The 13,275-nt window shown below is 37.5% G+C and overlaps 1 pseudogene; it reads left to right on the forward strand.

Moving 5' to 3' along the window:
- Positions 1–3,667: 3,667 nt before the first annotated feature.
- On the forward strand, positions 3,668–4,395 carry LOC112916888 (large ribosomal subunit protein eL15-like; annotated as a pseudogene).
- Positions 4,396–13,275: the final 8,880 nt, after the last annotated feature.

Here is a 13,275-nt window from a genome sequence, read left to right on the forward strand (position 1 = left end):
GTGTCTCTAGCATCATGATAAGCCAAGTTATGGTAAATTTATAATTGATATGTATAATAAAGAATTAATTTATAAATAATTTATAAATCGTTAGGAAAAAAGTTACTGCCATAGGAAAAAAGGGGCAAAGGACATGTACATCTAGGTCAAAATGTAAAACTTTAAAAGAAACTTTAAAAGAAACCAGTTAACTTAGGAAAAATAATTGACATTGTTGGAATTGATGCAAATTTGAACAAAGGGATATTGCAGTCACCAGGACAGATGCCAATCTTAAGACTCCCGGGTGAGGTTTCCTTCTCATTGATCGAATGTAATCCATCCCCTCCACATCCCTGGTCTAGCCACTTCTGGGCACGAGACCTCCACTGGGGAGCTGGCGAAACCAGTACCTGATTGAATTAAACCCACCCGGGGACCATTTCCTAGGAAAGTTGGCTGTAAGGACTACGTGTGTTGGAATGTCGCTTAGATCATGATGGATTTCTATGTTTACTGTTTTCCGTCATTGTCCTCTACTAACTACTTAAGCTACAAAATTGGGTAATTTCCCCTTGTAAAACTTTTCTGGTATTCCTCATGGGTTAAAAACGGCATGTTTTACTTTTAAGGCAACGCAAAATAAGGCGTGACCTTCACGGCATGACCTTCAAGACAAGGTATTTGGGTCCATGCCCTGGCATTGATCTGTAGCCTAGGATGTGATGGGGAAGAGCAGGGAGGGCAGGCCTCCCTCCTACTCGGGCCTTTAACGGCTGGAGTGATCATTGCGATTTTGTTCGGGGGTCGGGGGGGGGGTGCAATTCACAGGTGGCTTTGACACTAGGAACCTCTGACATATCCTGCACGTGGGATGCCACATGGGAGTGGGGGGGATTTTCTTTGGTTAATGGACTTTCTTTACTCTTCTCTCAGCATGGGAGCTCCTCTCTTCAGTCCCCAAGGACTCTCCCTTGGAATGCCTTTTAACCCACTGGAGATAATTCGGATTGCAAAATTTAGGAAAGGACCAAATTCCTTGAACACTGCATGGCTTCAGTGGGATCTCTCCATTAGATCTCCTCTGCATGAAATAGGGCAAATGGCCCAAACATGTTGCCTAGTAAACTCCCTCCTGATGTTGGATAGTAATGATCTAAATAGACCTCCTCCAAGTAAACCCAGGGTGTTGGAGGAAACAGAGGCCATCCCAGACGAAGGGGACTCTGACTCTTACTCTCTCATTGTTCCTCCTAATAGATGTGTGGGTTCCTCCCTCACTCGTTTCCCGGGTTAATGGCAATAATTGAAGCCAACTGTGGTTAGTCTACCTTAGGATGGGGACTTCAAGGAATATTTCTAAGCAGCTGCCAAAACTCTCTGTTTCAGGGAGATTCCTGTCTTCTCCGGCCTGACATGGACTGCCTCATTCTACTTGCTGGTGGAAAATCATGGGCCTTGCTTATTTATCCAAGCAGATGAGCTCTAGAACCAGGAACCCTTTCTCTGTTTTCTGGCTGCACTTTGCCTCTTCCATCTCTCCTCCCCCTCTTCCTGTTTCTGCACCACTTTGGGTGTGGCCTATGTAACTGGCTTCTATACCATCCTTGGTGTCTCCAGCATCATTGGCTCCTACCCTCTCTGACAAGGAGCAAAGAGCAACCTCTGGACTTAACACCACCCACTCCAGATTTCCCCACCAGAGTCTCAGGTAAAAATTGGCAATGGGGAACAAAGTGACTTTTAAAACTGGGCCCAGGAGAAACATATTCAATATTTAAACTAACTTAAGTTCGTTGGTTTAAGGCAGACCCGTCTTTAAAGTTATCAGTATTAAATTTGAAACTTTTATTTTATCAAGGTTTGCTAAAGGTCAAATAAACTCATGTTATCTCTGTTGTAATTTGTTAGGAAAAAAAGATAACTTGAAATGATGGTTAATTGTCTGTCAAACTCAAAGTTTTCATAAGTAATTATTAAGACAGCGTTCAAAGTCTTTGGTAACCTGAAACTTTATAAAGTTTTACTTGGATAATCATCTAGGTCTTTTCCAAATAGGATATAGTGCTAAAGCATTGATTACTGGATGTAACTTTGTGCTTTTGACTTATTGGAAGAAACTAAGGATATTTGTCTGTTGGTGAACATGCTTTGTACTTAATAAATTCATAAATTAAAAAAATAAATTCATAAATTTGACTTATAAAGAGTTTCGATATTAACAGTTCACAATTAGTTACTATTTAGTTTTCACTGGAGACTAAGATTCCGAAGAGTGAAAGATTCTAAATGTAGTTAAGACTAATGGAGAATAAGGGAAACAACTCTGTATGTAGGAAGCCTGGAGATATGTAAGAAAGATATAAGAATAGGAATGTATTTTTGTTAAAGGTAAAAGAAGGTAATCTCGTCTTAAATAAGACTGTTTGAAAAGAAATGGCTTGGGACAAAGTCTGCCTGCAAAAGAAAGTTATAGAAGATCTGTGAAGTGAAATCTTTGAATTTGTTTTTTTTTTTAAATTTTTATTTATTTATGATAGTCACAGAGAGATAGAGAGAGGCAGAGACACAGGCAGAGGGAGAAGCAGGCTCCATGCACCGGGAGCCCGACGTGGGATTTGATCCCGGGTCTCCAGGATCGCGCCCTGGGCCAAAGGCAGGCGCCAAACCGCTGCGCCACCCAGGGATCCCCGAAGTGAAATCTTTGGAAAAGAATTTTAGATGTGGTCAGGACAGACTAAGATTGAAATGAATGGATTTTAAAAGTATACAGGTATAAGATTAAAAGTCTGCTTTTGGGCAGCCCAAGTGGCTCAGCGGTTTAGCACTGTTTTCAGCCCAGGGCGTGATCCTAGAGACCTGGGATCGAGTCCCAGGTCGGGCTCCCTGCATGGAGCCTGCTTCTCCCTCTGCCTGTGTCTGTGCTTCTCTGTATCTCTCATGAATAAATAAATAAAATCTTAAAAAAAAAAAAAGTCTGCTTTCTCTCTGTTGGAAAAGACAGTTCTCTTGAATTGTTGATCTGCTTTTGATAAGAAAATGTAAACAGTTGTTTTCTCTTTGCCTGCCCAGAGAGGGGCCTTTATGTTTTGCCTTTATCAGGTCTTCAACATCCCTAATCCTATTTTAGGCATGCTTTTTTTTTTTTTTTTTTTTTTTTTTAGATTTACTTATTTATCCATGAGAGACACAGACTGAGAGAGAGAGGCAGAGACCGACAGAGGGAGAAGCAGGCTTCCGGCCAGGAGCCCGATGCGGAACTCAACCCAGATCCTGGGATCACGACCTGAGCTGAAGGCAGGCACCCAATAGTTGAACCACCCAGGTGTCCATAGGCATGTGGTTTAAAACTTTCTAAGGTTTTAACAAACTTCCCAAGATTTGAGTTGTAAATGGAGTCTTGACTCATTAGGCCTCTTATTTGGTATGTTAAGTTATTCTGAAAGTACTGTTAAGTAAATGCTAAGCCTTAGGTTACATTTAGATAAACACTATAACTATTCTAGAGATGATATGCAATTCCTAAAGTTTTAATATGTTTTCATATAATGTCATCACTTGATATTTTGATCATTGGAATGTTATGTGTCACAAATAGCTTGAATTTCCTTGTCAATTGCATCATGATTATTAACCATGTCCATTTCTAAGTTTTTGTCATTTATAATTGTTCTTATTCTCTTGCAAAATGAATTTTATCTTCAAGAAGATTCATAAAAGATCTTTAGGTATTCAGGTAGGTATTCAAACTGGGGAGAAAGGCTCTTTCCTTTCCGTCTAGTGGCAGCCATCAGCTCAAAGGTAGGCCAAGTTGGGCGCGTACAAGTACATCCAGGAGCTGTGGAGGAAGAATGTCATGCGCTTTCTTCTCAGGGTGCGCTGTTGGCAGTACCACCAGCTCTCTGCGCTCCCCAAGGCCCCCGCCCAACCAAGCCCATAAATCTTGCAGACTGGGGTACAAGGCCAAGAAAGATTATGTCATATATCAGATTTGTGTGTGTCGTCATGGCCACAAACACCCAGTTCCTAAGGGTGCTACTTATGGCCTGTGCATCATGGTGTTAACCAGCTAAAGTTTGCCCAAGGCTTTCAGTCTGTTGCAGAGGAGCCAACTGGACGCCACTGTGGGGTTCTGAGAGTCTTGAATTCTCATTGGGTTGGCAAAGATTCCATGTACATATTCTTTGAGGCTATCCTCATTGATCCATACCATAAAACTATCAGAAGAAATCCTGACACCCAGTGGATCACCAAACCAGTCCACAAGCACAGGGAGATGCAAGGGCTGACCTCTGCAGGCTGCAAGAGCCGTTGCCTTGGAAAGGGTCACAAGTTCCACCACACTATTGGTGGTTTTCTTTGTGCAGCAGGAAGAAGACACAATACTCTCCAGTTCCACTGTTACCACTAATATAAGTAATGGTTGTAAATTTCTTACCTAATAAACAATTTAGGACAGTCAAAAAAAACCTAAAACTGAAATAGTTACGAATTTCCAAAACTAAGCTAAAAAAAAAAAAAAAAAAAAACCCTAACTAAGCTGCATTCAGACTAAACAAAAATAGTAATATAGGACTAAGTAAATTGCAAAACAAATGATTTTATATAGTTGCTGTTGTTGTTGTACTCTTGGTTAAAACATTGCTGGTTCTTTAATATTTGCTCTTCCAGACTAAGGAAACTTTCTCTTGAGACATCAGTGATAAATAGAAATAATAATAAATTAAAGCATTTAAGTTTTCTCCCTACTTTAGCCCTCTGAAATTCAAAAGGTCTCAGTGAGTATTCTTTCTTCCATGACAATCACTTATCTGTTCTTATAACATGACACCATTGGGAATATTGGTTATTTTATCAAGGCTTTGACTGGAATGCCATATTTGAGAGACATGCATAGATTCAGATATAATCAAACAGCTTTAAGGAACTAAAGTTGACTTGATGAAACCTGGAGTAATAAAGCCATGTGGAAATGTTAGCCCAATACCTTGCTTACAGAGTTCCCAGCCGCCTCACCAGGTGAGTAAAGAATGTTATTCCCTGACAAGTGCAGGGACTTCAGGATACTTTGGGGACCTTGTGAAGAGGAATCTGCCCAAATCTGCAGGTATTGCAGGCACATCTGATGGCAAGTACTTGGCTTGGCTGCTGGCCTGGAGAGGCTACAAAAAGTTCAACCTAGAGATTCCTTATAAAAAGTGCCAGCAAAGCAGGTTCTAAAAAATCTATATGATCAATCATTATTCTTGCTGAGCTAATGTAAATAATTAGGCCAAGTTTGTTAAAATCAGACTTGTTTTGCAGACAGATCAGTCCTGATGTGGCTACCTCTGATTAAAGATGAGGGTTATTATAGAGAGAAACTATGTCTCAATAACACATCTTTGTGGATGTTCAATTACAGCTCTGATCATTTTAAATGAATGATGTTTGCCTAAGCTAGACTACTTGAGGTAAACTTCAGAGAAATAGCTTTTCAATTTCTACACAACAGCTCTGTACAGACAATCTTCTTGTTATTCTGTGGATTTAACAGGACCCTATGGGTTTATGAATATTTAAACAGCTAAAAAAGGGGTGATAGATTTCCCCAACAATTGTATAACCCAGCTAGCACTCTAACCAATTCTTTGTGGCTGGAATGACAAGCAGTTCCCTAAAAGCCAGAACATACCCCAATACAGGGTTAACTATGGACTTATGGAGAGAATGGATGACTCTACTTTCTTTATGATTAGATTGGATAATACATTTAGGGATACCTGAAATTATATGACTGTCTTCTAATATGACCCAATGACTATGCCACTCTAATTCGTGGCCATGGCTTCAATAGGCCATAACTGGATAGGTCACTGCACTCTGGGCTTTTTAAAAAAGTGGACATGTTTTTATGTTTCATTGTTACGACTAATTAGCATCCATCTTTGCTCCCTCTTTGAGACCAGAGGATGTTGTTTGGAGCATGGAACCTCTTAATAAGTACATGGTCAAAGCTGAGTTTTACACTGTCAATGTCAATGACACTCAGTGTAAAACTTCTCTATTAAATACTAAAGTAACACAAATGCATGAAACAGTTTTACAAAATAGAATGACATTAGATGTTTTAACTGTTACACAAGATAAAACTTGTGCTATCATAAAAACAATGCTGTGTATACATTCCAGATGACCACAGAAATATTTCTGGGTTTCTATCTAACATAAATACTCAAATTGGTGCTTTAAATGATCTCTCTTTAGTGATTGCTTTAAACTCCTGGACCAGAGGAAAATTATCAAGGGTCAACTGTCAAAGGTCTTCACTTTCTCATTATAATATTAACCTTAATTTTGTTATTTCTGGTGTCTCCCTGCCTATTGCGAAGACTCCTTCACTGCCATAATTTTCAGCTGACAGATGATATTTTCTACTCAAGAAGGTTCATGTGTTGTCCTCATTGGATTCAGCTGCCTTCTCCTTTTTGTAATTCCCCAATATGTTCCCCAACTGACCATATTGACCCAGAGGTAGGGATATCTCTCCACCCCTACTCAGCAGGAAGGAGTTACAGAAGATGAGACCTTCTACCTCAACAACCTTAAAGATTTAAGGGTCAGAATTGTTCAGAGAGGACTAGCTGAGGACAAAGCACATTGACAAGTTCTTGAAACAGGGAGAGTGATATTCCTGTATGGACTTGACTTCCTCGATGTTTATACTTTGCTAAGGGCAAAAGGCAATCTTAGCCTAACCCCCAGAAGCTTGTAAGTCTACTTTAGCATATAAAAATTCCTTTGGAAATTTCCCTTCATCTCTAAATGCCCAAGATACATGTTGGCAATCATCCCCTAAGCACATGGCCCACTGATATACATCTGAAGGGTCTCATGACTAAGGTTCTATTAGGTGGTAATAGGTGACTTTTCCCAACAATAGCTAGCCCCCTTAAGGTCCCGGAAATCTTGCTTCCAAAAATTCCTTAGAAAGTACGCCATCCTCAAACCCCTCCCAACTTCCAGGTATATAATCAGCCACCCCTCACAGGCCCAGGGCAGCAGCTCTTCCTGCCCACGGGTCCTGTCCCCGTGCTTTAATAAAACCACCATTTTGCACCAAACATGTCTCAAGAATTCTTTCTTGGTTGTCAGCTCCAGACCTCACCCCACCAAACCTCACCTATAATCCCAAACTTCATCAATATAATTAAATATAACCATAGGAACTCCATATTTTGAATTTTAATCTCTGAAAATAGACAAATGAGTTAAGAGTATATTTCTATGTCTGTCAATTACAATAACATATACAATAAGGAAATTTGGAAAGCATAAATACGAAACATAAATGATTATTTTAATATAATTGGAAACATTCGTGTGTTGATTTTACATACTTCTGTTTAATGACAGAAAATGAATTGAAAATACTGAGAAAAGCAGGTTATGGAATTCTCTATACAGCTATCCCATTCTGTTCACTGAAAAACAGTAACAATAACAGGTACAAAACAAACAGAAATTCCTCTTTTTATGGATTTTTTTTAAAGACTGGGAAGAAATACATTTAAACAATTGTGATGAAAAAAAATAAACAATTGTGATGGGGTGATTTTTAATTCCATCTTTCTATTTTTCTTAGCTTTCAGATTTTTTTTTTACCAGCTTGCCTCTTTTATAATCAAAATTGAATTTTATATCAAAGCAAAAAATAAGTAGACTTTGAGATCATGTATCTGCCAGAGACCAGCTTGAAAATTTCACAGAAGTCATGTAATCTGCTATACTGAGTGGTTATCAACTTCTGTGTAGAAAGCATTGGAGAGGAGGATAAATGCATGATTTGAGAAGGAGGGTCAAGTGCTTTTATCTGAATACTTCTTCTGTGTTCTGACTTCTGCCATAGATAGTACCAGAAACACATCCTATCATTAAAATAGTGACTACATATTTGAAGAGGGCATGTGCCTCTGACCTTGGTTCTGAATTGTCCTTGTATTATTCTAAGGCTTTGGGTATAAATTCGATAAGCATTAGAATCACTGCAGGCAGATGTTCAATCTTGCACCGATAGATTCTGATTCAATAGGCCTGGGGTGGAGCCTAGAAATGTGTGTTTTTAGCAGATGATGCTGAAAATGTTGCTCATCACCTACTGTTGGGGCCCCATTCCCTAAGGGCACAGATCTATTATAGGAATGCTGAATTAAATAAGAAAAGAAGAGGAGAGAGAGAGAGAGAGAGAGAGAGAGAAAGAAAGAGAAAGAGAAAGAGAAAGAGAGAGAGAGAGAGAGAGAGAGAGAGAAAGGGAAAGAGAAAGAGAAAGAAAGAGAAAGAGAAAGAGAAAGAGAAAGAAGAAAGAAACTGAGCTGCTGACTGGAGGAATTTAGGAGACTTTTAATCTATTTTGGTTTTTAAGTGATTCTGATTACTGAAACAGAAACAGGAAGAGAAATGTGTGCACCAAATACACAAAACTATTTGTGTGCTCATGAGAAGAAAAAAACTTTTTTAAAAAACAGAAGACAAAAGAAAACCAGCTGATAAGAAAGAGCATGAATAAAGTGTTGTCAATTCAGTTCATACAATTCAGCAAGCATGATTTTTCATTATTTTTAATATTTATATTGATGGATTTTTCTGATTTTTACAGGACTTTTTACATTATAATTATATTAGTGATTTTATAATACTTCTGTTGAGGTTTTGAAAGTAATAAAACTATATTCTCTGGTACAATTTGGGCAATATGCCACCTTCTCTATTCTCACTTTTTCAGCCACTGCTAAAATTTTTTGAACGGACCAAGTGACACTTCAGATAAACAGCCAGGCCAATCATATCATTATAGGCATATTCAGGAAACTTTTCCAAGAGAATGCCTGAAGGCTTATATCAGGGATTGCAAAGTCCAATAGATAATGTGGCCAGAGAGACAACAAAGGTGGTGGCAGGAGCCTGGTAGAGATTGTGGCAAAGTGCCCTTACTACAGATGTCAGCTTCTAATCGAATCCTTTTTACTATTGCCATGCCCATTGTGTCTGGCTATTCTGTATTTTAAGAGCAGCAGACATCTCAATAGCTATGTGAATCCCCTAATTTTTGTATTTAGGAACTACTTAAGTATTTAAATAAATCACAATGTGGGCCAAACAAACACATCAAATGTGTCCCTGGGACAGCCACCTCTGGCTTAGATCAGAGCAAATAAAAAACATTCCCTTCACTCTCCAATTTCTTCCCTCCAGAGTTTATGGAGGGAACCACTAATCATTGCAAACAAGCTCTAATTTGGCAGCTTCCGAGAAAGATCAACATTTCCCTGGGCAAGTTATTAAGAGATTTATGGGTTAGAGGACCTTAACATGCTTTACTTGGGAGAATGGGAGCAAGGAAGATAAATGAATGGGAACCAAAGATGTGGATATGTAATCTGTATTTGGAAAATATCACTTGATCTCTAAGATTCTTTTTTTTCTATGCCAATAACTACCCCTCCCCCAACTCCCTGCAATTGTGCCAAGCTGTCTGCAATATGCTTTTCCACATCATTTGAAGAACATAACTTGATAGTGCTGGAAAAACTGCACCCTGCTAAGATGCTATATCATATCATTTGAATTGATGAATAAAACGAGAATTCATTATCTTCAAGGCATTGAAATGCAGCCTGGATTACTCAGCTTTGCATCATTTTAATAGGAAGTTTGCAGCATAATCTCCCTTTCAAATGTAAGATTTCTTTAGAGATTGATAAGCAAGGCGCATGACATGGTTTCATGTGTGTAAATCAGTCAAAAGTAAGCCAACTGCAATATCTGAAGAACTCTATAGATTTGTCAAAAGTGAGAAGAAACGTATTGGGGAGATATACATTACACTAAGTTCCTCTTTTATTACATTCTAGTCTTAAACCAGTTTTGAACTTGTAGGCAGATGGCAATGGGTAATTAAAATGCTAGCAAAATTATGGAAGGTGAAAGTAACTTCTATGTCTCTGTAATGACAGACATGAAAAAAATATGCACACAGTTTGCAATGAAATGATGCAAAGATGAGGACTAAAATCAAGTATGTTGCTGGGTAAAATAGCATCCATTAAGGTGCGCTCTGTTCCTTGGTGTTCCACTTGAGAAAGACAACTGATTTATATCTGAGGACTAACAGGAGCAAGGCAAAATTTTTCAAAGTAAAATGGATACATATATTTCCTGATATTATACAGGCAGCTTGGAAACCTAACTGTTCATTGCTTGTTGTTTTTTATTACTGGGGGTAAAAGGTGACATCCATCAAAATTGAAGGAAAATAATCACAATAACTTTTAGTACAAATTCATTAATGCCAACTTGGGAAATTACACCATTAACTTCCACAAAGTCAATTACATGTTGAAGTGGAGAGATGAGATATGAGCTTTGATTTCCACTTAAGACTTTTTCCTTGCTATATTGCCTTATTTTTAAATTATTGTTAACGTAGCACATTTTAATGATAAAATTCTGAAGACCAGATAAGCCAAAAGAAAATTAAAATCCTTTGTAATCTCATCATTCAGAATAACCATGGTTAATTTTTGAATTATTAAATTCCAAATGGGATTGCAATATTATATTCTGTTTTATAACTTGATGTTTTCTATTTTCTTTAATTTTTATATAACCATTTAAAATTATAACATTTTCTTCCCTTCTGTGGATGCACCACAGTTAAGTAAATACTTGTTCTATTTTAGATGGCTTCCAATTTTGTTATAAGCAAATTATTTTGAAATTTAACTTAAACATTTTAACTTTATAACAAAATGAAAAAATGATATTAAAGTATTTCTCCAGGGTAGTATAAGAAGTAAAATTAGGGTTTCTGTGTTAAAAGATTCAAATGCTATCATGGTTTTTGATACGTGATGCTAAATTGTCTTCTAGAAAGTCTAATTTAAACTCTCATTCTCAAGGTTAGAGATTACTTAGTTCCCCCATCCTCACTAACTTCAACTATTCTTACTCCTTTTAATTTTTATTATTTGAAATGTGAGATATATTTCTATTATTCGCTATAGATTTCTCTGATTAATACTGAAGGGCTGAACATTTTTCAGCCACTTTTATTTCTGTTCACTAGTTATTTTTATCCATTCATACTTCCACTCATTTTCTAATGAAATTTAATTTCTTTTTTTAATTTTAGAAAAAATATTGAACATTAAATGCCCCAAATTCAAATTTTAAGTGTACAGTATAGCATAAATTGTATGCACACTGTTGTACAACAGATCTCTGAAATATTTCATGTTGCATGACTCAAAACTCTATACCCATTTTGAATAGCAAATTTTATTTCACCCTCCTCCAGCCCCTGGCAACCACCATTTAGCTTTCGGCTTTTATGAATTTTACTACTTTAGATACTTCATATAAATGGAATCACAGCAGTACTTGTCTTTCTATGACTGGCTTATTTCACTTACCATACTGTCCTAAGGAGCATCTTGGTTGTCACATATGACTGGATTTCCTTTTTAAAGGCTTAATATTCCATTGCATGTATATGTCATATTTTCCTTTCCATTCACCCATCAATGGATATTTAAATGTTTCCACCTCTTAGCTATTGTGAGTAATGCTGCAATGGATATGGTTGTGCAAATATCTCTTTGAGATTCGTTTTTAAAGCTTCATATGTGCTGTAGTCTTTTTTCCCACTCATTGTATTTTAATTTTGTTTATATACAACTGGATATTGTGTATACAGTTTTCGTGCAGAAATAATTTGATCTTTTCATTTATGATTTCTGCTGGTATTATGCATAGAATGACTTCCTCCAAAGGAAAATGTTTACCCCTATTTTTAAATTGTTGATAGTATCATTTTTGTTTGAACTTTTGAGTTTTTTTTTTAAAGATTTATTTATTTATTTATGATAGACATAAAGCGAGAGAGAGAGGCAGAGACACAGGAGGAGGGAGAAGCAGGCTCCCTGCTGGGAGCCCGATGCAGGACTCGATTCCGGGACTCCAGGATCGCGCCCTGGGCCAAAGGCAGGTGCTAAACCGCTGAGCCACCCAGGAATCCCCCATTTTTGTTTGAACTTTTAATTGATCTGAAATTTATTCACATGTAAGGAAGATGATAGATATTGAACTTTTCCTAAATACAATTTAATAATAAAAAATTATTTTTTGGTAGATTTTATAAGCCATATGTACCATGCCCTAAAGAGTGACATTTGCATGGTATAATTTTAATTCTCTTGAATTTTGCTAAGACCTGTTTTGTGACCTAACATATGATGTGTCCTAGAAGAATGTTCCCTATATGCTTGAAATAATGTATTCTGATGCTATTGAATGGAATGTTCTGTATATATCTGAATTTGACCTAACATGTACTTCATGTTCAGTGTTTCCTTACTGATTTTCTATCTGGCTGATATTGTTGAGGGTGGGATATTGAAGTGCCCTGCTAGTATTGTACTGCTATCTATTTCTACTTTCAGTTCTGTTCATATTTCCTTTATACGTTTAGGTGCTTGTGTTAGGTGCATAAATAGTTAAAAATGTTATATCCACTTGATGGATTGACCCCTTTATCATTATAATTAAAGATTTTTTAATCTTTTGTTACAGTCTTTGGCTTAGATAGTTATATAGCTATCCCTACTTTCTTTGGCTTCCATTTACATGGAATACTTTTTTCCATCCCTTCATTTTTAGTCCGTGTGTATCCTTAAAGTTGAAATGAGTCTCTTATAGGGTGGGTCTTTTTCATTTTTTTAAATTTATTTTTTAAAGAGTTTATTTATTTATTCATGAGAGACACACAGAGAGAGAGAGAGAGAGGCAGAGACTCAGGCAGAAGGAGAAGCAAGCCCCATGCAGGGAACCTGACATGGGACTCGATCCCAGGTCTCCAGGATCAGGCACTGAGCTGAAAGCAGCGCTAAACCACTGAGCCACCGGAGCAGCCCAAGGTGGGTCTTTTTAAAAATGCATTTAGCCATTCTATGTCTTTTGATTGGAGAATTTAGTCCATTTATATTTAAAGCAGTTATTGTTAGCTATCGACTTATCATTGCCATTTTAATTGATTTCTGGCTCTTTTATAATTCTGTTTTGTGTTGGTCTCAGCCTATTGATAGAGATGTCTAGGAGTGCCTGGACTATTTATATGGGCCTGTACTACCTGTGGCAAGCCCCCATTGACATTTCCCCAACTGGAGTCAGTGTTGTGGCTGAACTGGCCCTTGTGGTTCTTGTTATGATCCCAAGATGCACCTCAGCAACAACTATTGGGAACTTTGAAAAAACAAGATA

This window comes from Vulpes vulpes, chromosome 8, assembly GCF_048418805.1.
Source record: "Vulpes vulpes isolate BD-2025 chromosome 8, VulVul3, whole genome shotgun sequence".
Taxonomy (NCBI): domain Eukaryota; kingdom Metazoa; phylum Chordata; class Mammalia; order Carnivora; family Canidae; genus Vulpes; species Vulpes vulpes.